The sequence below is a fragment of the Pogonomyrmex barbatus genome, unplaced genomic scaffold (assembly GCF_055798465.1).
Source record: "Pogonomyrmex barbatus isolate J1 unplaced genomic scaffold, ASM5579846v1 scaffold6, whole genome shotgun sequence".
Lineage (NCBI taxonomy): Eukaryota > Metazoa > Arthropoda > Insecta > Hymenoptera > Formicidae > Pogonomyrmex > Pogonomyrmex barbatus.
Genome location: NW_028297160.1, coordinates 1,663,841 through 1,690,011, shown reverse-complemented (window position 1 = coordinate 1,690,011; position 26,171 = coordinate 1,663,841). Strand labels below are relative to the sequence as shown.

General features: G+C 42.5%; 1 long non-coding RNA gene across 1 annotated transcript in view; it reads left to right on the top strand.

The window, feature by feature from the left end:
* Positions 1 to 1,086: 1,086 nt before the first annotated feature.
* The window catches only part of LOC148935080 (uncharacterized), a 29,414-nt gene continuing 4,329 nt past the window's right edge, over positions 1,087 to 26,171 (top strand). The window contains exons 1-2 of the long non-coding RNA XR_016140648.1: positions 1,087 to 1,275; positions 14,224 to 14,383. This is a non-coding gene — a long non-coding RNA (uncharacterized LOC148935080). The remainder of the gene's footprint in view (positions 1,276 to 14,223; positions 14,384 to 26,171) is intronic.

The window sequence follows — 26,171 nt, the reverse complement described above, 5'->3', positions numbered from 1 at the left end:
AGACACGTCCTTGTGTATCGAGTTGCGACACGACATCACGACGATTCGCGAAACGAAGGCTTAATGCGCGACGGCTCGTTTTATGTTTACATTCTTAAAAGAATGACTCTACGTCGTTATTCTTTTTATTAAAGCTGCTAAAGCATAAGATGAAAAATAATTTCAACAATTGTATTGATTGCACGAGATTCGCGTTCGACACAATGACGAAAATAGATTTGCCTTATTTTACAAATTTAAGAATTAATAAATAATTTGGATTATTATTTAAAAAATAATTGAATTTTGATATTTACGGTGAAATTTGATTATTACTTCAAATTTTATTTAATTATCCTTTTAACTTATTAAATTTTGTATAAATAATTGTTAATATAAAACCGGTTAATGAATATTTTTTGATGAATACAAAGTTTTTATTTCTGACTAGTTTAAACATTCAATAATATTTTCAATGGTATATTTTCATACAGATATATTATACCTTTTCACAAAGAATTTATTTTCCACAAGACAAAGATTTTACATAATAAGCGATCTGATGCAAAATACGTACTTAAATTGCATTCAATTTTAAGATGCTCGAGCACGCGCGTATTTCATTCTTCTTCGCGGATATCGTGCGTCATGATCAAAGCGAAAAGAACGAAGAAATCCAAACGACACGGAGGAAGAGGAGAACGCGAAAAAGGAAGAGAAGCGTAAAGGGAAAGAGCCGCTCGACTGTCTCGCCGTGGTTATTCCAGCTTTTTGATATCGGTCGGGTTTCGCCGCGGCAGTATCGAGCTAACAATTAATTATTGGCGGCGCTTCAGAGGGCTGCCGGCAGCCGTAGTTAAACATTACGCGTTCCATATCTTACTGTGCTATCTAATCCCCCCGGGGGCTCGAGCGCTACTGCAGTAATCTCGTTTAATTGCCGGCTGTAGACGCGAGAGTCCCGTTCAATTAGTTTTTCAAATAAACATTAGTTTCCTTAACACGCGGCGCCATAACGTGCCGGAGGATGAGGAGGAGGAGGAGGAGGAGGAGGAGGGGGGGGGGAGACAGAAGAGGAGACGGCACGAGGAGAGAAGAAGCGCGATCGAGGGATGACGTGAGAGCAAGAGAGAGATGGGGGAACAGAGGAGGGAGCAGGTGAGAGAAAGAGGGACGTAGATGGTGCAGTCGGAAGGCAGTCGGTGGAGGTGACGCGTCTGTAGAGCAGAAGGGATGTGGCGAGCGTGGAAGGGGAGGAACACCGATGGAGGAGAACGGCGGTGTCGCGGCCGCGGGGTAAGTAATTAACGACACATTTATACGATATCGCCCACGGGCGAGGGTGAGGCGAGGCGAGGCGAGGCGAGGCGAGGATGAGGCGAGACGAGGCGAGGCGAGGTGAGGCGAAGCCAAGCGAGAGCCCAGGATCTCGTCCGTATGAAGTGCCCCGCTAATAGGAAGCTATGCGCTCGTCGATAGATACCTAGCTCCAACCGGTAACCGGCTACTCCGCTCGCTAATACGAGCGAGGAAAAGAACTGCGGCCCGATTTCTATCGTGCAAACCTTTCGACAATTCTCGCACCGGTGCGGTGGTGTGTTGGTGGGTGATGTAAGATTCTTCTACGCGCACACCGTCATCCATTCAATTCTGATTCGCAAGTCTAGATCTGCGTTTTTCGCATTCAGGTTCTCCCCTTAAATGTTTGTAGGAGATATTTTATTAAGATAAGATTTTGCTAAGGTTTGATTATACACCGTGATTTCCGATATTTTTGCTAGGGTCTTGTGTCTCTTATAGATTCACGAAAATTAACCGAGATATATCTATGTAGAGAACCATTGAAATATTTTATAGATAATCTGGCATTTTCTCTACGAAATTCGGACGAAATTCGTTGAAAAAAATTGGACATTTTTTCATTTTCTGCGATAGATACTTTTGACAGATATCAAATCGGAAGATTTTCGTAATCATTTTCTTTTTCCGATCGTCCCGAAGAAACGAAGACTTTACTACCAAAAGAGGATATATTCTTAGATCTTGATAGCATTGCCTAGAACTCCGCAATTACGCAATGATTATGAGGAACGCGAAGAACGTTAACGGCGAACGAGCGGTTAATACCACTTTTGTCGTCGCAACGGCAAAACGCAACGGCTGCCCGTGCGGCTGGTTATGGTGATGCGGATTATTCACTAATATGATTTACGACGTATTACCCCGACGAGCTAGCGCGCGACTCACAATGCGCACATAATGTGTGGCATAATTTATTAATTTTACTAATGGCTCCTGCCCATTATTATTGATTTCGGGCCGCGCCTCGTTCGGACGGGCGCTGATTTATCCCGGTCGTTATCGCCCCCATGTTAAATCGTCCGCGAACCAGGAGCCGCGAGAGCACAATGCGACGGTGCGCGAGCTTTTTCTTTCGCCAGAACACGCAGTACCGCGATGCAAACACCACCGTGCGTCCCGGCTATGTGTGTCGTTGCGAGAGCGCGGGAATCTTCTTCGCCCGAGATTTACAGTTGACGCAGCGTATTAGCGAATCCGATGAGGTGAACAAAATCCGCATTCCCGATTGCGCATTCTCGATTTTTAATTTCACTTGGCTTATACTTGATACGTTTTTGACACACAAACGGGTTTCAGGTTAAATTTTATTTCATATTTTACGTTGTAATATACGTGTTTCGCGTTTGATTGTGCAGCAAAATTTTTCTTTCAAATTCTTGCCAACTAGATATTTCTTTTCTCTTTACGTTGTATTTTTTATCGCATTCCATTATTCGGCATCGTTACCGATTTAGTCATTATACAATTCTATTTTGACGAAGATTTATTAATGTAGAAAGTATACCAGTATTAGCGTCGTCATAAATATATTATTACGTGGTACATTTATATAAAAAGAATGAAATAGACTCCCCTTCGCACTTGTTAGTGAGCTACTTGCGAAAAAGTACCGAGGGGACGCGAGAACACGAACGGGAGGCAGGATTGCGGTATTATCGGTTCCGAATCTGTGATCGGCGACGATGACGACGAGTCGGAGAGCGCATGGACATCCCAAACGCAGACACCGCGTTGTCCGAACGACCACACCGACACGATATTAAAACATTAAAATAATATATTGTCCCGCCCGCGCGAATTACGTTATAGCCGGAGACCTGTGCGGAGCGGGGGGATGGCTGCGCTTGACACACTCCTCCGCGCCGATATAACCTCGTTCCCTCGTCCTTCTCCGCCCCATGCGAACACAATGTCCTTCTGGCCATATAGCTTTCGTCCACACATAGGCGTAGTACAAGCTCGTTGCATCGTCGTACGTCGATGACTTTCAGCGGTTTCCGCAGCAATGGCCACTGCTGCCATCTGGAGCCACGAACACGGGGGTGGATATAGATAATTCCGCGCTCTCGTGCACGTACACATACGCAGCACACGGATTTGTTCACACGAGGGATCGCGGCGAAACGAAAGAGTAGAAGGACAACGATCCTCGGGAGGGCGTAGGAGGAGACAAACCCAATATCTGCGTCCGTCTGTTTGTCCTGCTCTTCGCCGGATTCGACGCCAATCTTACTCCGCGGCGCTGTTATTGCACGATCCGTGTCTCCTCGCTCACCACAATAACGTTTTTATTAAATAATAAACATGTATATATGGGTGCCCTAGTGGTTATCCTCGGGCACGCGGGAAAGAATCTTCAATTGCACGTGGAAGATTTCAGGACTTTTCTGTTTTCGCCGAATAAAAATAATGGACCGTGTCCTGCGAGAAGATGAACGAAATTCATGAAATCGTTAACTTTCAGTATCTTAAATTATATATCATTCGCAGACACAGTTTGATGTAAAAAAAAATCTCGAGAATTTTGAGATAAGTGAAATAGTTTTCTCTTTTTGCAGCAAGAGTTATACTTGCTTATTATTGCATTTGAGAAACACAGTTAATAATAATTCAAGCTATAACGTGGACCATTTTAACGTGACATAAAAACTCTGAAATGACTTATTATATACTCATTATCGCACATTTGGAATGAGGAAACGGTTTATTTATCGTAGCTTGATAATGAACGAACTAGATAGACGGTGCGGAATCTCGATTGCAGGACATTCGTTTATCGCAATAATACACACAGAAACAGAAACAGCGCGTGAAAGCTTCATTGAAGCGAGGCCACGGCGACGTTACGCCACGCGACAAAGAAAGAGCAGCATGCGGCGTAATTCAATGCTGTCGCGCGGAGATGGGAAGCGTGCGGTTTGAGACAATGCCCCGCTGCTCAGAAGCGGATACCGTGCAATAGACTGGTGGCCGTGGATCGGATATACAGTAACAAGGGAATTACATTACTCTTACTCGATGAACCTTTGACGATTCCGTTTGAAGTGCCGCGAAGGTACGTACCCGCCCCGTTACGTCGTACGTTGGTGTCACCCCCTGACTTCGCGTCGTATAGAAGGGTGAGCTTTCACAGAGGGATTACACGAACCTCTTAACTATGGGGACTCCAGCCACGTAAACCGCGAGCCGGACAGCTATTATTAGCGAGATACCTTGTATGCGGACCTCCGGTGAGTCGTATGTTGTTGAATAATTAGAGCGTCGCGCGCGAGTACGACTCTCTCTCTCTCTCTCCTCGCGCCACTCCTAAACAGACGTCATTCCTTCTCAGATCTCGCAAGGTATCCGTACCTGTAATTGTTCGCGGAACAACTTTTCGCGACCCGAGCGCTCCTCGGCGTAAAGACGCCCAGAGAGATGCCTAGCTCGGCGTGCACATCTCTCTTTCTTTCCGCCGCGTTTCTCCGATTTCCTTCGTCGGAGTTGGCCGCATGATTACGCGTAATATCGCGTAATTGATGAACACGTACGTAACGACTTCTTGTACGCGAGCTCGCAACGCAACGCGCGCGGCGGCGCGGCGGGGCAAAAGAAAGAAAGGAAAGAAAGCCGTGGGAGGGGGAGGGAAGGAAACCGAAGCGCGCTTTGATCTCCGATTTCGATTATACGGAGCGCGACGATACCGATAAGATCCGCGTATGTGCACGGAGACTGTCTGCTCTTTAATTCCCATGTCACGCTCGTTGAATTAATAATACGGTAATGCGAGATCAAAAGTATTTTGAGCCCTCAAGGCGAATGGTCTCGACCTTTGATTTACCCGGTAATACGTGAGCGTGCTCGCGCTCGCGCACGGCGGCGCACCGGTGAAATCCTGCGGAACGTTCTTCGACCCTTTGACGTCAAAAAGTATTCTTTCCCGCCGCTCCCGCGTCCGCTTTCCTTTTGGTCGCCATTTCCTCCGCGCAAAAATTTCATCAGACTGCCAATAACCGCCGCTTGGTAGCGCCATTCGAAGACTGACGATTAATTATCACAAAGCGACGCGTGTTTGATGTCGGAGGAAATGTTGGTGTGGCCCGATTGATCGGTTAATTTAAAGGGACGGTAAGGAGGGGGGAGGAGGGAAACGCGCGCGCGGAGAGGATAGGCCCTCGGGGGTTTGAGGTAGAAAGGGGGAAGACCACGGTTCGAGGCAAAGCACAGAGTGGCTCTGTTGTGCTGCCTTTCGTTCGCCTCGACACACTCCGACAGCTCTTTCATCTGCGGATGATTACGTACTACTCCTCTCGTCGGTCTAAACAAACCCTCCCGTCCCCGCCTCGCCCGTCCGCTCTCCATTTCCACGCGACGCTTGGAAATTACTTATCCCGTTGGAAAATAATTAACGTATTCTTACAATCGGCGCCGATTGCGGTCGCGCCTATTTCGTCAATGGGAGAAATATTTAATCGTGATACATCATATCTTATCTTGACGGTAACCGATAATCGATCAGTTTAATAACGAGTATCACTCGGTCGCTCGGGCACACGCGCGTAGCATAAACCGGATGTAATAAAGTTTCCCCGTTCGTTCTAGAAATGTCAGGCTGCGCTATATTAAGACCTAACGAAATTCGGGACAACATGCTTCACGATTCGTGTTCATTACCGGGACAAATGCGGCTCTGCGGGCGATTAATTATCCGGGGCCCGGCACCATCATCCGTGTGTAACTCGCTCGTTTCGCGCAGCCCGTTTTTCACTACTCGTCTCCCTTTCCCCCCCCCCCCTCCCTCGCCCCGCCGACATAGGCGTCGGCGAAACAGCGTCTTCCGTCTCGTGCCAAGCTCCCCGTCGTCCTTAACATTAACGTCACGGCGTTTCTCGACGGAGTCACAATTATGCACCGGCGGAAATAACATTTACTTAGTCGAGTCCCCGCCCGAGTATTGTGGACTTGACACATATCACCTCAGCCGCGTAACTTCTCTCGGTTGCGTCGCCTTGCGACGGCAGCTTAAACTTGACTTCAACTCTTGCCGTTGCCGTTGCGTCGCTCCGTTAGAGGGACGCAACGTGTTGCATGATGTATCGGGGTACCGTTGCATGGAACAATTTCGGAAACAGGGATCTGATTCATTATACGTGTGCAAGAGAGCGGTGTCGCCATCGGTCGTGGCCAGCCGATCGCGGAAGATTTCTTTCGCGAGAAGGTGAAACGCCCGCATCTGCGTGTTAACCGATTCCGTTCCGCGTGAGTATAAAATCCTTGTCGCCTCGACCAACGGAAACGTTAGTACTTCGAATCGGAATCGGCGTTGCAATATGCAGCAGCACCAATGTTTCAGCTGTCACTCATTATTCTATCGCTACTGCAGCGATTTTTAGAAGCGTATAAATATACACGCGACCCGCTTTTCGTCACGACCTATCCGTCGCGAAAAGAATGGACCGAGTTACTTTAATTCTTAAAAAACGCTCCGGATGGCCGTACGACCCACTTTGCGCTGTCTCGAAATTTATTCCTCATACATACCGATCATTAATTGATGTTTATTACATACACATTTGATATTATCGATTTTAGAAGCGCATAGTTATTGCCCTCTCTCATTTTCTGGTTAAATTGCGTTTATTTTTCAATTTTCAAGTCAATACACATTTTACGCAACTTTCAGAAAAGATAATACAAATCTGTATTTTCTGCCCAATAATTCCGACATTAATTTATAACTTTTATTTATATTTTATATTTTTTTACATTTACTAAGCTAACGAATTAGAACCAAATATCTATGTATTATCTTGAAATAATTATAGAATCCTTTTCCTTACGTAGCCACACGAACTATTCGCGCATTCCGTCGCTGTACAAATGGCAGACAGGTGCGGCAGTTTAAAAAATGTCGTCGTTACGAAACCGAGGCGTCACTCAGACAACCGCGAGACGCGTGTATCGGCACACGGATTCGTGTCACACGCATTCTGAAACGCGATGTGGGCTTAATTTACGATCGTCTGGGTCCTGAGTCTCCGGGCGCCATCTTCTCGTCCTCTTACATAAAAATCAGGAAACTGCTCGCGGCCGAGACCGGCCGCAAATCATCGTCTGTCATCTCGCGGAAGGAATGGCCGCGCGGAATGGCGGCACCGGTTGCCTCCGTCGCGACGCGCTTGCGACGTGTACGGAGCTTACACGACGACGAATCTACATCATTCTGTCGGACCAATGGACCGAAAGATGCCGCCGGAGTCTTATCCCGTCGCCAGAATATCCTCGCGGATCCGCGTACGTTTTCCTCCGGGAGTTTCGCGTCAAAGCCCGACGACATTTTCCCTCTCCGGCGAAGAGAGGAAAAACACGAAAATTACGTGAAACCGGGATCGGGGGAGGCAACGACCGAGAGAGGGGGCGAGGATCCGGGGATAGGAATGGGGGACCAACGCTCCGGATGGCCGATTTGAAATTCCAAAACTTTCCTGATAACGTTCCTCGCGGTGGTACCTAAGTAGATACGCGCGTACGACCGACGGGATGCATCGTATTCGCCGATCGTTCTCCGTTTTCCGCCGATCCTTCCTTCCTTTCTTCTTCTTCTTCTTCTTCTTCTTCTTCTTCTTCCTCGATGACGCAACGAACGGAGTAGCGCCGAACGAGTAGCGTCGTCGTCGTTCAGCTCGTCAAGAACCCGAGTACGAACGTAACGACTCTCGGGTGAAATATATCGTAGGAAGTTCTTCCGCGGAAGATATAGAAACGAAGCGTTGCCTTTGTTTGCAAAGTTCTCCCGATGACGGGCGAGAGTTCCGGGCATTTCGCCGCGCGTTTCGGGATATATACCACGGACAAACGGCAGGAATCAGCGAATACTCTGTGCAATCCCGAATTACGATTCGCTGTACGAGTCGCTATCAACATCAGCGGCAACGGCATCGCTGAACGCGAACGATGATGAAACGTTGGTCGCTCTCTGCCGTAGAAATTATATATACATCCATTTACATTTGTTTCCGTAAGTGATTCGACTTCGACGTAGGGCGGATGAATGGCCGTCAACAAATTACGTTCGGAATAAATTTTTGTAGCTTTATCGTGGCAGTTTATTAAAATAAATCGCTGGAATGAAATATGACAATAGATATGAAGCGGAAATAAATGATTGACGATGACCGAATCGCGAAAAATGGAACGGACTTTGCGGAAATAAAATAATGCGTGATTGAAAGCGCAAATGGATGAGATAAATCAGAAAATAAATAGCCATGATAAAAGTAGAATGAACGGTAATACGCATTAAAGCAGGCGGGCGATCGATGAACGTGATAAAACCACGTAAAAATGAAATAATGTACAATAATCGCGAATACGTATGTATGGAATAAAATAAGCACCCTCGTTGTAAACTTTGCGCGGCTGTGCGCGGTTATCGTTATTAAAGTACGCGTGGCCTCTCTGAAAGGCTCTACGGATCAAATTTGATAAAACGCGTATATGCGTGGACGCGACCGCGTGAAAATACGATCGAGTGCGCATAATCGGATAAACTCGGATATAAATCCTCATGCACAGACGACGATGCGCTGCGGCTCGGACGCTATACGCAAATAATTTCGACGCGCCCGGAAGTGCAGCCGAAAGAAATGAAAGAGGAGGGACAAGCTCGTTTCACGGTGCCGCTCGAACTTTGCATGTACTTTTCATTCCAGGGCAACGTGAACGGGCGCGCGCCGTCAGCGGGAGAATAGGCAACGAGTTACTAATTTATTTATCCTCTCTCGCTCGAACTCTCGTCGACAAGACAAGGAGGAGGGGGAGAGGGGAGAGTGGAGACGGAGGAGGGAAAGGTCGCGCCCCTTCGTGTCCGTCCGGGCTGAAACGAAATTGCAGCGCCTACCGCGCGCGCATTTCCTTTGACAGGAAAAACGGATTGAAAGTACTCGCAAGTTTATTTGCGCAGTTATTGTCGGCGCTGCGACTACGCCGCGGGTTCAATTAGCGAATTAAACTTTTAAGCGGCGCTTCCTTTGACACCGACGGCTCTCATCCTTTCCGTGGCCATTGTTTACGCGTCTTTTGTTTGACTCCACGGAAATTATGAGGGCGTTCATGATTTAAAAGCGAGGGGAGACCTCGTCGAAAATCCTCGTGAAAGACGACTTGGAGGAACCGTCCTCTCGTGAAGCGACCAATTCTCCCCCTCCCCATCCTTGCCTCGTCCATCCCAATCCTTAGCGACTCGAGGCTTTGTGCTTAATCGCAATTCTTTTACGGGTAAATGCCTTCTGTTCGTCTTTGCAGTCGTTAAAGTGGATTCAATCAATGGACGGTCGTAACAAATAATCAGACTAAATTAAATGGACCTTCGATGAAAATAGATGCGAAATAGAGCGAAGAATTTCAGAGGAGCAGGCAAGAGTCGTCTCCCACGTGACAATTTATTTTTTGCGTCTAGTTAAAGAACAGCAAATAAGAATTGAACCGAATGCGCTATTTGAGTGAATTTAATTCATTATTAAAAATCACGAAGACCTTCTTTTCTAATATATTCTTTTTGATAGAAAATATTTAATTTTTAATGTGCACGTATCTTCTTACCAGCATCTATTAAATTATCTCTTATATTACAAAGATCAAATATATCTCGCAGATGGAACGTGACTCGCGTACAAATCTAATTCGAAATCAAACTTCTGTGATAAAGGGAAAAGCATTTTAGTGGCTCATTTTAACATTTTCAGAAAGATTCCTTCTAGAAACTAGAGAGATTTCGTCTAAACTGTTTCGATCAACGTGGCATTTTTACGATCGCATCTGTGACTTAGATAGTTTCGAATTTTGCGAGAGTTTACGGGAGATTAAAGCGACTGTAATTACGAATTAGGGATAAGAGCGACGGAAACAGAGGGTGGACGAGAAAGAGACGGAGGGGGGGGGGGGAGGGGGGAGAAGGGTGGAAGGAAATGTGGAAGAGGAGGAGAAGGCACGAGACTCGCGGATCCTACGGACGGAAGTTTCCTCCTCAAATTAACCAGCTCGAGAGACGCTACGTAAACCGAGATTATTATAATCTCTCCGAGGCCTGACTGCGGTAGCATTAAACGAAGAGACGCGCCCTTTGTTTCTTGGTGTACGCATGTACACGTATATGTGCTCGCGAACGGAGAGAAAAGATGCAAGGGAGCAGGGGCAGGGGGAAGAGAGAGAGAGAGAGAGAGAGAGAGAGAGGGGGGGGCAGCTAAAGAGCTTCGGTATGCCGGTTGGTTACCGCTTTGCTCCGGAGCGGAGTTTGCTGGCGACTTTCCGATGCGTTCGCTCTCGGTAATGAAACCAAGAAACGGATTAGCTCCAAGGTTTGCGATAATGGCGCAAGGAAAGAATTCGCCATTTGCCAAGATCCTATCCAAATCCGGTCATGAACAAGAGGTCGCATGCGAAAACGTTCTGTCTTTCTTTCACCGGGGAGGAGAGTCGCTCGCAGTTATTGGCTCGGTTACAAAAACGGGCTCGCAAATAAATTCGATTATAACCGCGAGCCCCGGCATAAATGACACGGTAAAAACGTGCATGGAGGTGCTGTTCCGCAGCGCCGCCATGCCGCCGCGATGCCGCCGATAGTATCAGTCTGTTAACTGAGCTGACAATACCGAGTATAGCGCGTAATAGCCGATAATGCATTATTAGGCACTCTAATAACCACCAGCCATTCTGATTCCAAAGTCCAAGAGCAAATTTGCCAAAACGTATCAGCAATTATATATATCCCCGAAATCGGATTGCACGATCGCGCTGTTCTAATCTGTCGAGCGACTTTACGATCGCGCGCGTTCGTCGACGGACATCTTTTCCCGCCCTGTCTGCAAATTGTTTCTTTGTTTTAATCGAAGATCCCACGCCGCTGCTGCCGTGGTCGTTAATCGTCAGCAACAACACCGAACCTGAGCTACAACTATAAATCGCGCGCGGCAACTACTTTACGTTTGTTTCCATAAAATGCAACGGCCGCACAAGCGCCCCGGCGTTTCCCCATCGCACTTAATCCCGGGGTATTTATTCGCATAATAATAATAGTAACGCCGTTGGAGCGTTTTCAAGAATTATAGCTGTCCTTGCCTCCCACGATAAATGAGTCCGGAGGATTAGCTAAACAGTGGCTCAAAAATGTTATTATATAGCGGCATGAATATTCATCAACCGGCGAACTCAGCGGCTCGCTTTTAAAACGTTTCAACCCCGTTTCAACCCCGTTTCCTCTTGTTCCGCGGCGGAATCGCTTTGACACAGCTGAGTCAGTTTAAGTACTTGAATAGAAGTGATTATCTCTTGAGAGTCACCTTATTCGTATGCTTAATTTTGATTACTCGCCGAACGATGTGGATAAAAAAGGTGTTTTCGTTTGCTGCGCACTTTTCATGAAATCTCTAGCTCGTATTCTTTGATAATATCGATCACCAAAATATATTTTAAATAGCACATTGATATATTTTATTAATACCGATTTTTAACAGATTATTATTTACACTGACTGTTTGACAACTTGTTTCTCGAATATTTCCCGATAAAATATAGTGTTAGAATAACTTATTGAATAGTAAGAATTACTTATTTTTTGAGTGTAGTACACCTTTATATTGACAATAATTACTGAAAAACTGATAAAAATAAATTATTTAGTTTTTTTTTTATTAAAATCTAAAAAGAAAGAAAGGTGCAATATATTTGTAGATAATAACTCAAAAGCATATTATAGCATTTTAAATTATATTTTACAACAAGGATAAATGAGAATGAATATTATTTTGAAAAAAAAAAAAAAAAAACCTATTGATTTTACACTTATATTTTACAAAAATTGGAACATATTCGGTCAAGTTATAGAATAGCTAAATAAGCATTTTGAACTTAATTCTAGAAATAGGTTGCATGTCCAAGAGATTGATTTCTTCATGTAGAACAGGACCGCGATAATTGGTAGAATGAATCTCGAGGTAAGAAGGATGGCCAATAAGGAAGGGCACGTAGGAGGCGTGTCTCGTGTCCAAGGATTGCGCTATGAATTGATATCTTACTTTGATAAAAGGCCAATCGCGCCGCGTATCACAAAAATTTAAGATCGCGATTAAATCCGCAAATGCAATATCGACGATCTACAAGGTTTCGCGAGGGACGTAAGGTAAATAGTGATTCCCCAGTTTCTCGTTAAGTACATGACGGAAACAAGTATGAAAATATCGGAGAGTGGCACTTAATCCCGTCATAATTTCTTAAAAAATGGCAAATGAGAGATTATACGTATTCACGTTATGTTCCTAATCTCGTGATGTATAGCGCGACTACTTTACTCGACGATTTATGCGACGGCATAAACTTGTTAATAATACTTTCGGGACAAACCTGGAGGGAACGTGCTGTGCGTGTGCACAAGCATAATAGCATTGCGCAACGTGCCATTGTAAAAATTCTTTAAGACCTGTCGATCGCGACGTATAAATCGCGTCGGAGAGGAAAAGAAAAGAAAAGAAAAAAAAAAAAACAGAAAGGAAATCGACGAGGGTATCGCAGCGCGGACTAGATCTCGTTAAAGTTTTCACATAAATTCTACATCGGGAACAAATTGAAATTCTCATTGTGCAGATAAGCATGGCTTAAGAGTCACAGCGTGCAGCCGCGACACGTTCACGCAGCCTGCGCAACGCACACACGCGTGCGCGGGCCATTCAATCACGAGGTGCGTGCCCGCGATAATATACGCATAATGCCGCGGCGATATTTCGCGCCGTTCAGGAAGAGAATGCATATATACCAGTGCTGCCGGTGTTAAATCATACGCGCTCGCGCGTACACGTCGCGCACGCATACGCGCGCTCGCTCACGGCGACGGTGAAATATTGAAAATGGTGATTAATTAAAAGGTACACTCGTTAAGCGGGATTACACGTGCGATTGATATTTTTGCCGGGGCCCCGTTCGTGTAATCGCGTTAACGTGGCCGCCGAATTTAATTTGCTTTTCGCTCGATGCGCGCCCCCCCCCCCCGCTCGTGATCGTGGCGCGCGCTCGCGCGCACGCACGCACGCAGATTGATTCGGTCTGAATAATAAGCGGGTACAGGTCCGAGGAAAGTGCAGTAATTAGCACCTCCATCCACGGCTGTAGCTTCAGTCCCTCCTCTCTCGCGTGCCGACACGCACTGTCATTGGTGCGGTAAGAGAGGGGAATCTCGCCGAACGAGTTTGCAGCAAATTGGTTTAGATGGAAGGTACACTGAGGAAGCCAGTTTTAAGATTTTTGCCACTTCCTTAAGATAAGTTGATCGGAAAATAATCCGACGAAAAAATTACATGTAACACAATGTTTGCACAATGACACAAGATGACGAATATAACGACGAAACGCTATGATCTCTGATCTACGATCTCTGACTCTATGATCTTCATAATATTCGTCTACCTCATCATTTAGAGTTTTTTGACTAGAGAATGTCTGTTTCATTAATATAGCAATATAGCATTTTAAAAGATTTAATTCGCGATATTATAAAAATGTATAAAAAATATATCGAAACGTTAATTACGTTTTGTTGTATACAGAAAAAATCTTGTACTTTTATATATGTATTTACAGTAAGTCGAAATCTGAGTATGACAAGATAGTCTAACTTTACTGGCAATAAAGCAATGCATATCCTTTACGAGAGAAAGTCGGTTGACATTCGCAATGAAAGTCGCGAGTTGTAAGAAAGAAAGTAAACATCGACTGGCAGGCGCGACGGCTAGTCCGAGTACTTCGATAACGCGATAAGGCAAGGTTAAACCCATGTTTGGCGGGCAGGTTATAGGTTAAACGGTGAGCTAGGGGGTGCAACAGGTCGCGTGAACTTGGGTGAATTTTCTGTTCCAGGGCGCGCTGTCTGGCCCTCCGGCACCCCCTTCGCCCCCTTCGCCACGCCATCATTAGTCAATGTCGACGCTTGTAGCACGTGGAGCTCCGCAGAATGCAACATCTGCCTGATATCCCTTTGTATCTCTCGTACAAATCCAAGTTGCGATCCTACTACAAGGTCAGTGATGTTCCCTCCTCTCTGTATATAAACTCACAGTTTTAAGTATGTTCAACTGTATCTTTTCAGATTAAATATATTCAGATTAAATGTTTTACGCTGATAAATATGATATAATATGATGCTGTGATACTTTTTACTAATAAAAGTTTCTTATATTTGAATTGAAGCAAAAAAAAATAGAGTTTAACATCACATAATGGCCGAATCAAAAATTTAAAGTAGTTGATTTGCTAAGTATGTTTTTAATCACTAAAATTACATTTTTATGAACTTTTCATAAATATTGGTAAAACACTTAAATGGTTGCAATTAATTCTTTTCTTTAATATATTAGATAAGAAATTATTTTTTATGTTTCAATGCTAGTATTATATCTATCTATTATAATAATATAATATCTATTATAATAATATATTAAAAGAAAAATAATTTAATCTGGAAGTAATGTTTGTTATGAGTGACAAAAATATTGCAAAGATTTCTCTCACATCAATAAGAAGCGGTAATATTACTATAAACAACATACATGGTGTGTGTGTGTGTGTGTGTGTGTGTGTGTGTGTGTGTGTGTGTGTGTGTGTGTGTGTGTGTGTTATTCGAGATCCAGATTTATAAATTAAATAGAACATACTATATATAAATATTTGAATATTTTGACATCATTAATAATCAAACAAATAAGCCACATATATTTCTGAAATAAATATGTAATTTTTTCGTACTAACAGCGATGAATAGTTCATCTTGCTTCGCTATGCTATCATAATCGTTGCTCCCTGTAAAGCATGATAAATGCAATCATTATACGAATCCAAGAAACAAACGTGGCGAACACTGAAAGTCAAGTAACAGACGAGTGCTGCGCAGACGACACGAGGATGAAGGTAGGACGGGCAGAAGGGTTAGCACCCGCAGAATTTAGCCAGCCCTCGCTCGGTCGAAGAACAAAGCTTGATTTATTGTAATGAGTTTGCAGGAGTTAAGAGGTCTGCCTCTGCCCCCGGCCTCGCCTCGATATTCAGACTCGTGCGGTTTGATGGGGATCCTCGGATCAACCCCCGTCATAAACCCTTCTTAGCGGCAGCCACCGTCGTAACCCCCTCTGAAATATGCATGAACCCCCTGCATACTGATTGCGTTATTTGTATCACCTACGAGAAGTCGCCGCGAAATCGCACTTGGCTCGCATGATCCTGCATGAAAGCCGCAAAGTTGCTTCTCTTTCGACCATCGATCGGCTCACAAAAGGCCGGATCCTCCTCGACGGCATCGAAGCTCCGGTATCGTAACCATATCGTTACTCAAGACATCGCCAAAGACGCATTTTTTGCAGCTATGACGCCATACGATCTTTTAAGGGTGCGCAAAAGGTTTTCTCGAAGATAAGATACTTTGGAAAGCCAGTCATCCTTTGCAACGTTATAATACTTGCGATAAAACGTTGACATTAAGTGATAAGATTTCTTCCCGACAATAGTTTATTCTTTTTAATGTAGGATGTGGTAGAATTATTTGATTTTTATAAGATTACAAAATTACCATAATATCTACTTTGGTATCTTTATATTATCAATGTGTAATTATAACGATCAAATCATTGGGCGTTCGCTTGTGTCAAGAAACGATGTCGCGTTCCATCACTGTCGAACGGCGAACATCAATCGGTCTTTTCCTCGTTTCACAAACACAAGATACGTCTTCGAGTACCACATCGGTACGACGACACGATGATCGATGATCGCCATCGACAACTTGTGTGCAGAAACAAAAAAATTTAAGCTCTCGTATTTCCGATCGTTACTTGCAAGTATTGTCTATTTTAACAATAATGTACGTAACGATATGAGCAGCATGCAATATTATCACATATAATGCAATATTATTCACACATTCGATTTTGAATTTTCAAACTTTCTGTTATCTAATGATATTATTTTTAATTTTATGTTGTATTTTATATAATTTTTATATAATAATTTAAATTATTTTACGATTTTATATATATATATATATATATATATATATATATATGTGTGTGTGTGTGTGTAATAAAGAAAATAACTATGTATATATATATATATATATATATATATATATATATGCGTGTGTGAAGTCTGAATAATTTATTAAATAAATGAAAATTATTTGAAATCAATGTTTTAGAATAATTTCTCTTTGTATCTTCTTTTATTCCCTTTCTTCAGTCACTCGATATAAAAATGAATAACATTCCAAATACGTGTTTAAAAATCCATATCATTCTATGGAAATGATTAGAAATAGCGTTATAGCGTCATATTTTTTCCGTTTGTAACATAAAAATGTATCATCTACCTAATACAATTCCTACCGTTGTCACGAAACGACGGGCTTTTCACAGGATGGAATCGATCATTCGACAACAGAGGGTGGCAACGCGTCGCGCATTTTGCAAACGACGAAAACTGTAAAAAATGGCGTGCGATTTGGCGAGCGAGACTGTTCGGCCGCTCGTCGGAACGCATCGATTCCCTGCCGAAAACGTTGAATTCATTGGGAATTGACGGGGGAGCCATAACTCGCGTCTCGGTTTGACATTAATGCCTCCCCTACTTCGTGCCTCGCAGATAGGCAAGGGGGTTAAGCTCACTGCGACATATTTATGGAGAGGGCGAGATGCTATCAGGCACGAGGACTCCGGGTTCGCCCGATCGCGCGGCTGCGAAGCCCGCCCTTCCTACAATCTACTTCGCAATTATCGGGCCCGACGTTAATATTTGACCCAGACCATCGCCCCGGCGCGCTACCTCGATTTTGGAAGGAACATTGCCCAATCCGCCTCCCTCCACACGCACACTCGCAACACCCCCATCTTCCATCACTCTCGTCTCTGTGGATCGCATCGTCATGTCTGTTCGTGTGCTTAGGAAAGTTCAATATTTGCGGTCGATGTAAAGACATGAAGGGTTGTTGTAAAATATTTTGAGTAATCAAACACGACACGTGCTACATATTAATTAATAGTCCTTAATGTAATTTACGTTATTTCAATATCTCTCTTTCTCTCTCGTTTCTCTCTCTCTCTCTCTTTCTTGCTGCATAATTTATATATATTTTTTGCGCTTTTAAATATTTATTACTGTTTTTTTTTATTATTTTTATGCTACCAATAGTTTTTGAAAAATTGTAATAAATATAAGAAATTATAATCATCGCTTTTTTAGAAAATATTTTAATTACATCTACGTCTACTCAAAGGATACATTATATTGCAGTCATTAATTTTTAAAATGACATATTAAAACAGCTCTCCTCTCTTACTGGAGCTTAACGATTATTATGCTCGATCGGTCAAGGACGGAGCTCGCCCGATGATGCTCGAGAGTGTCTTCGTTAGTCTTCGACATCGCACATAAGAGACCGAGCAAGGCCCCACTTGTCGCGACTCGAGGCAGAGAAAGCAGTGGCGGCAAGAGACGGGGGTGTGGTGTGCGTGTAAATTAAAGGCGTCATAGATTTTCGTGGTAGCCCGCAGGATCAGGGCCTTAGATTTGCGTCCGGCAGATTACCTCGGGGGTGAAATGGGACAATGGGCGTTAGTCTGGGCCGACGGCGTATAAATAAGGATCCCCAGGAAGCTTCTGGAGACCAGGGGGCGGCAGGCGGAGGAGATGCTCGCTTGGTAGCGACGTGGTAGCGGAGCGGAGAGAGCCCGACTAGTGCTGAGACCGGTCGACCGTCCATCTTGGCCGTCGCCGTGGCGGTCCTTATCTGCGCTCACAGCTCCGCTGCTAGACGTCCGGTGATCTAGGGCACTTCTCTCTCTCTCTCTCTCTCTCTCTCTCTCTCTCTCTCTCTCCCCCTCCCACCCTCTCTTTCTCCTGCCTAGCTACCCTTAGACCCTTGCCTCTCGCTCGGATCTCTTCTACCTTAATTATACCGGCTCATGACGGTGCTGCTACTATCGTTCCCCCCCCCCTCCCTGTCCCTCTATCGTCTCGCGAGAGGAAGTACTCGCCACCTTTCCACGAAACCTGAACTCGGGTGATTCCGCGACATGACTCTACGAGATCGATGGCGCAATCCTCAAGTCGTAGCAACACCATGATCTTCATGCTCATTGCGACACACTCGAGGGTGAAATACGTTTGGATAGATAATAAGGGAAATAATCTAGATAGCGCAAAGAAAACTGTATTATTTAATCAGTTTTCATATCTTTATCTTTTTTTCATATCTTTATTATCTTCTAGAGATTTGCAGATTTTAGAATTATTATAAGCGTAAGTCTTTTAATTTTTTAATTTTAGAAAAAAGTTTTTTCTTTTTCTTTTTTAATATATTTATTAGAATTAAGATGGAACTTTGCACAGAACGTCTATAATATAAAGTGCAAGTTTTATTTCAAATTGCTAATATAAACAACAAATAAAGAATAAAATAAATAAGAGCAAAGCGCATTAAAAAAGACTCAAACATTATTTTAAAAAAATTTCTTTTAATAAATCTTAAATGTTTCGATCAATTTTTTTTGTTTGTTATTTATATTAGAATATTAAAATCTTATAATTTATTTATTACGTTTAAATTACTGCTATAACTTTTTTAAACTTTGACTACCAATAAACGTGCCGCACCAAATCATTGAGATTATATATTGAAATTGATTTGATTTCGAAAAAAAGAATATTCATCATTCCTATGTAAAAAATGATCTAATCGATACAAGAACGCGGCTTTTGTTTAACATCGCTTATATATACTAATCGGTAAGGGACAAAACGAAGGCACATATCTGTATTCGGATTAGCATCGAGCGTATCGGTAGATATTTATGAGCCTGACAGGGCAAGCCGAGTACTACGGATGCCAGTGTCTTTCTCTTCGCGGAAAGAGCTCTTGAGGAGCTTTTGCGGCGCGGACTGAACAGCGAGCGATGGTCCTACCGACCACTCGGTCTCCAGGCCGTCCATGTTTTCACATATAAAACTGCCCTTGACCCTTCACCCGTATAATGAGCCACCGGCGTTCCATTATTCATAGGATGCGTCTTGTCTTTCTGCTCCGAATCTACGCTCGTAAATTCCCCGTTACATTGGCCGCCGCCACGATTATTTATTTTTCGGCCGAAGGGAAAAAGGCGCGCGGAGGAATCGGCAGAGCGCGAAAAGGACAACCGGTCGTGGACAATGATAACGCATGGAAGGAACGGCGAAGTATATACGCGATGCGTCGACCTACCTCGCTACCGGTTGTTGAAGGACGGTACCGGTATCCATTGTATGTACGAGATAGTTTTTGAGAGTGTTGTAAGACCGCGCTGATATTTATTCTAATCTAAGATGCTATCTAATCTAAGATGCTTGCTAATTTGAACATGCACTAGACATAATATATGTTCGCGTATAAAAATTTTACATACCATGTGTAATGTGTCTCTTCTAATTAATAATAATAATAATAATAGCACTTTAACTTTAAAGAGAGTAATAATTACAAATTATTGTTCGCTCAGTTTGTATCTATATGAATATGAATAATTTCTAGAGTTTTTATTGCATTTAAATTATTGAATAGAAAATTGTCAAATGTGGAAAAACTATAGCAAAGCGTATGAAATAATCTTGGCAATTTCTTAATTTCTCTCTACGATTTAACTCGCCGCTTGGCACCGATTTGAGGCCACTGTCTATACCAGCAAAATGTGAAGCAATTAATGATCATGAAGGAAAGGATGATCACGAGGAGAGGAGACAATGAACGTGTCTCGCGAGCCAAGCGCAAGCTCTTGCACCTTCTCGCAATTCTCGACAACTCTCAGTCAGTTGTCAGGTCACACACTCGAGAGCACCACCTTTTCCGCTCTTTTCCCCTTGCAACTGGACAATCTCGGGAATCAATATAGCACCGGACGGGACGAGTATTCGCGAGCACTCCGTTCCAAGCTGCCGCCGCTATTGCTACCACCACTTCGGTCTTGTAATTAAACCTGCTGCTAATGTACCGGCCAGACTATCGCCGTTATGCCATCCTGCCACCTTCGCGGCAGAGACTAAAAAGCGACCCGCGTGTACAAAAACGGCGAGAGGACGTGTCGACCGGCAAACGGTCCTCTCTCACATGTGCGTGCGCGAGAAAGAGGACTGCGTGCAGTATCTACTCTGTTATTAATCCTAAAAAAATGTAGAGAAGCTTTTATTTTGCAGAAGCTGCGGATGCATATACGTTTGTATTATTTAGCAATGGCGAGCAGTAACGTTGTCCGCTTTACTTTGGTAAAAATTCAATTTTTTTTTTTTATACCAAATCGGATAACATTATTGAAATAATGCAAATCTAATTGTGATTAATTTTATAAATTGAGTACAACGTTTATGCTCTGTTTGTTTCAGTTTCAAGATTAAAGTTGTCCCCTCTACTTTACTCTCTACATCTCTCTACTGTAGATCTGTCACTTGCCACGTTAAAGAACAACGCAACTATACTACCAGATTTTTTTATTCTATCCACTGTGTGGGGTGTGTTAATTCAGTCGTTAACCCGTCGCGTGTAACCGTGACATTCGTTCTTTTATTAAACTCGCATTTTCGTACATCGCATGTGTTTCAAGCGCCGTATCGCACACGTCGCGCGACACATACACCTCCGGCCAGGCCATAAAACCGCACGTTGCTTCGTTATTTGATTATGCACTGCGTTCGTCACGATCCCCCTCACTTTTTGACACCATATTCCACCGTCCAACTGTTTCCATCCATCGCAACAACATCGCGTTTGATTTTAACATAAATTGGTATATAATTTACTTTAATAATATTTTCGAGTTTTGTTCCTAAGTTTTTTTTAAAGAGCAGTAAAATAATTTATACATATATACATTCTTTTAAAAAGAATTTTTTAAATAAATCTAGATGTGTCATAGAGACAATAGAAATTCGTAGCGTATACAATCGGATAAGATCTGGAGCTACTTTTTTTAAATTTAATTAAATAAATTCAATAAATCATTTCTAAATTTTCTAAATTTTGCAACTACAGGCCGTTTATTTACGAATTCGAAAAATATAGCAGTCGAACGACATGTCTAATTCCTCTAATAATATTCTGATCATAACTAAAAATGTAAGAAATTTTTATTGCGAAAAATCTCAACTAGGTTATCTCAACTAGGAGGAAGTTGAATCTTCTGTTTTATCTTATCCTTTACCATTAACACACATGTGGTAATATTTATTGCAATAACCAGATAAATAATAGAAAGAACGTCTGTACTGCCGATGTATACAAATAATTATACAATACATATATTTGTAGATCAATATGTCATAGACAATAGAGATTCGGAGCATATACGATCGGGCAAAAGCTTGAGTATCTATCTTTTTGAATTTAATTATAATAAAGTCAATAAATCATTTCTAAACTTTCGTTCACAGCAAGATTAAAAATCTTTTAATCTTGCGTTTCTATGTTTCGTTAAAGACGAATAATCTATATGAACAGTTGATAATAACTATTGACGCAAAGTCTTTCGTTAGTTCCACAAATTGGTATTGACATGGTATTGCAATGCAATGCAATCAAGATGCATCGATCGTTTTTTTTTTCATTAAAGCGACATATCTCGACGAAAAGATCGTCGATTTTCTATTTTACTAACGTAACGAGCCCATATCGCTCGTTCATCCATAAAAATGCAATCAGTGGCGCAGGAATATGTTGCTCGACGAAATAATATTCCCACAAGCGATAATTTATCTTCGATAGAGCTCGAGTCTGTGAGACGCGTCGACAAGATATTCGGGCTCTGCGGTCGTCTAACGCATAGCAAGACCGCGTTTCCCTTCCCAGTGAGCGAAGCGGTGGCGGGTCTTTGGGGTCCCGTAACGGAGTCTCGTCACACAGTTGTCTGTGCATATCGGATGAACGGTACTCTCCACGATCTCGGCCGGCTTACTCATGAAAGCTTAATCGCGGTAGCGCGTACTTATCGAACGTCGCTGGAGCCTAGGGCTCATTCTGCGCTCTTTGCCGGCCGCCCTTCTCCTCCGGGGACCAGCCACCCTCGCCGAGGTGTTTCGCGGTAAAGGAAGAAACCGAGCATTAAATATTGGAACTGGTATCGGAATTATAGAGAAGTCTGTGTGCGAACGCTCAAAAGTCGAGGAAAAAAGAGGAAGAAGAAACGAGAGAGAAAGAGCGAGTGGAGGCGGAAGAGAAGAGAAAAGGGGGAGGGGGGGGGAGGAGTGAGCCAGAAGGCAGAAAGTATAGGCAGGAAAGGAGAAGTACCGAGGTGGTCTCTTACGATGGTAATGGTGTGAGGCGCCTCATGGAGGAGGACGAGGGTGAATCGCGAGGAAGGTCGACGGGCAGGAGTCGAGTAGTAGTATTCGCTGTAGATGGGTGAAACGACTCGGGAACGGTGAGCTTGTACGGATACACCAGGCAATTGAACTCCTTCCGTTTATTGCTTCTAATTAAACGACCGAGATATTTCTGCTACGTTTCATTAGCGTAGAGCCGAACTCACGGCACGACGGTTCGGTTAATGCATTGCCGTCGCGCTGCTCCTTCCTCGCAGCGCAAGAAAATTTCGGCCGCGACTCACACGCGGCGCGCACGTGCGCACATGCACGTGCACCGCCGCTTCTTACCGTTTCTTCATTTACGTTCAACGACTCGTCCAGCTCGGTTCCAGTGCGGTCATTCCAGTCGCTCAATTAGGAGTTTCAATTATTGCATGTACACGGAAACGCATAAAAAATATGCGAACTCTGCGATCAATTGCGATGTAATTTGAGAAGAATGTAGAATGAAGTACAAACTGAAGCGTAAAGACATTTTTTAAGCTAATAATAATTAACTTAGTCAGACATGTTAAAAAACGATTAAGTTTTTTTATTAACACATTTCGAGTACGTTTATATATTATTTTCATATATATATATATATATATATATATATATTCGACTCACGTGTCTTTCAGATACACATATAACCAGTGTGAAGAACTGCGATATAACATTTTGAGAATATATTTATTAGTACATTTTTTATTTTCTGCTTTCATTTAGTGCGGAAACTTATTTAATATTAACATCAATGAGCCAAGACATTCATAAAATGTTATATTTGTTTGACCATTACGTCATAAATTAAATCTATATCTTTTTTTCCGAAACGCGCGAAAATCTCTGACGTATTTTGCGAATATTTGACGCGTATCAGAAAACTAATTCGGGCTGAATTCGCGGCCCCGCGAATCTTCTGATGATGAATATTCGGCGAATATGTAACGAAGACGTCGTCGCAAAGGCGACGACGCCACGGAGACGAGCGAGAGAGTGGCGACGTGACTCGCTTGCGCCAATTCTAATTTTGCGCTGGCTCGCTTAATATCTCGTCGTAGCGAGAAGCCGGCGATAAATCTCCGGATTCATTATCATAAATTGGCCCGACGGAGCCCGCACGTCGGCCGGTTGATGCTGACGGCGAGCTTGTCTCATCGCACGACGACGAGGATGACAGATCAAAGCGGAGGCGAGGGAGGAGTTCGATTCGCTCGTTTACGCAGGCGAGCTTGTCGTAAAAACGTCATTTCGCTCTTGTCCCCTCCTCTTTTCTTTCGCTCTTCTCGCCCATCCCACACACATACGATGCCCCGCCGTTCAATTTATGGATCCGAGAACTGGTCCGTCTATAAATTAGGAGAACCGCGAAGATCGAAAGATATACGAATCCTCTTTTTTCACTGCGAATGATTATAAGCCGGAACTCTTTTGGCTACGCTGCTTCGGGGATAACTGGGACTTACGTTGACCAAAAAACTAATCGTGGAGCCGATCGTTTTAATTGCACTCGATGATTCTATCTGGTTGAGTGAATATATTCTCAAAGTTATTTTAATATAGATCTAATATTTGATATTTAGAATATGCTACTTTCAATATATATATATATATAATTTTTTGTCCTAATTATTTCTGTAATATAAATAGCACTTGAATTTTTCATCGATGATTCAATATACAACTTTTAATAAACAACTTTTGAGACCCAAAGCTGTTTCAGCTTTTTCGTGTACCGGTGTGATACCGGAATGATAGAAATAATTTGCAAATAGGAGAAGACATTACAGTGACGTAACTATGTTCTTCTTAGAATTTCGCGGTGTTTACTTGGCTAAGCTATCTCGCATTAGCGCACGACATGTGTCTTGCTCCACGATGTCACGGTGACTGATTTATGCGTCTTGATCTCGGTCCTTGCTACCGGTAGAAATAACAATAACGTGGTCATAATTTTCTCTCGTGAACGTGAAAATGCATTTTCTCTATTTTCCTACGACATTAAACTTAGATTGCGAGAAATTATGCGTCGCAATAGGAACTTTTCTGCATTAGTTTATATTGATTACCGATTAATTAAACAATTAGAAATTTGATTAATTCTATTCTGACATTAATTACGAATATCAAAGACTATTTATATATTGTTGACAAATGGAAAATTGCTTATATAAAAATTATGATTTATATTTTAAAGAAAAGGCTTACCTTTTTAATAATGTTTTAAAAAAATTAACTGCGTATCTAAGCTAATTTTTTATTAAGTTTAGTTTTATAATGATTATGTATTTTAACGTAGAAATTATAATTCACATAAACACGTATGCACACACACACACACACACACACACACACACACACACACACACACACACACACACACACACACACACACACATATATATATATATAAAGCATTTACAAGCGATATATGTATTGTACTTAGACTAAGTGCAGTTTATACTTTCAATAGAATTTCTTTAGAAGGAATAGAATTCATTTTGCATAAATAACATTGCTTTTATTCGACAGTCTTAACTAAGTGGATCGTATTAGCAAATGCAAGTACAAGATTTCTAGCAGCTAAAGGCTAAATGCATTTAGACCATGCAAACGCAACTGATAATACGTTCAGACCTTTATTCGAGTTTTCGCTTCGCAACAGCGTTATCTTATCTCCGTCTGTTAATTGCCATGCGCGTTTCATTATTAGGATCAGACAGCCACTTACTTTTTTTGTGCCGCAAGCATGGTTTTAGCATAATAGAAGGTGATGCCGAACACTTGAAGATTTATCGAACACGTGCTATATAATATAAATTACGTATTCGCTATATAAATGCAGTAATTAACAGCAAACGTGATTCGGTTGGAAGGGTGCATTCGCTCAGTGAGATGTTCTCGAATGTGAATCGCGAAACGGTATACATTCTGGACAGAGCATTTACATTGTAACTATAGCCGCGGGCAGTGTAAACACATTGACACGGAACATTCAGTTAACATCGTGCATGCGGTAGGAATAATACAACATGCGAAATTACATAATGGAATTATATTATGTCCCGCTCGCGAACCATTCTGGGAAATGTTCATATTTTCTATCGCGTGTATTTTTTAAGAGCGCCTGCGTAGCAAACTTGATTAAAGGATATAGATTTTTCATTGTTCTCCGTAAACACAGAAATTTTATTATGCATTACACGGACATGACACAGCAAATTATAGAAAATGTATTATTTTTTTACTCCGCTTATAGTGATTATATGATTTTTCTCCCTCCTTTGCTCCTTCTTCCTTCCCTCCTCTCTCTCTCTCTCTCTCTCTCTCTTAAATCATATTTTTTTATATTATATATTTTTGAAAATATACTATGTGTCTCCTTAAAGTTAATATTTTAAATAAATCTACATATTTCATAGAAATTTGAAACCAATAGTTTTGTTTAAAAAATTAAT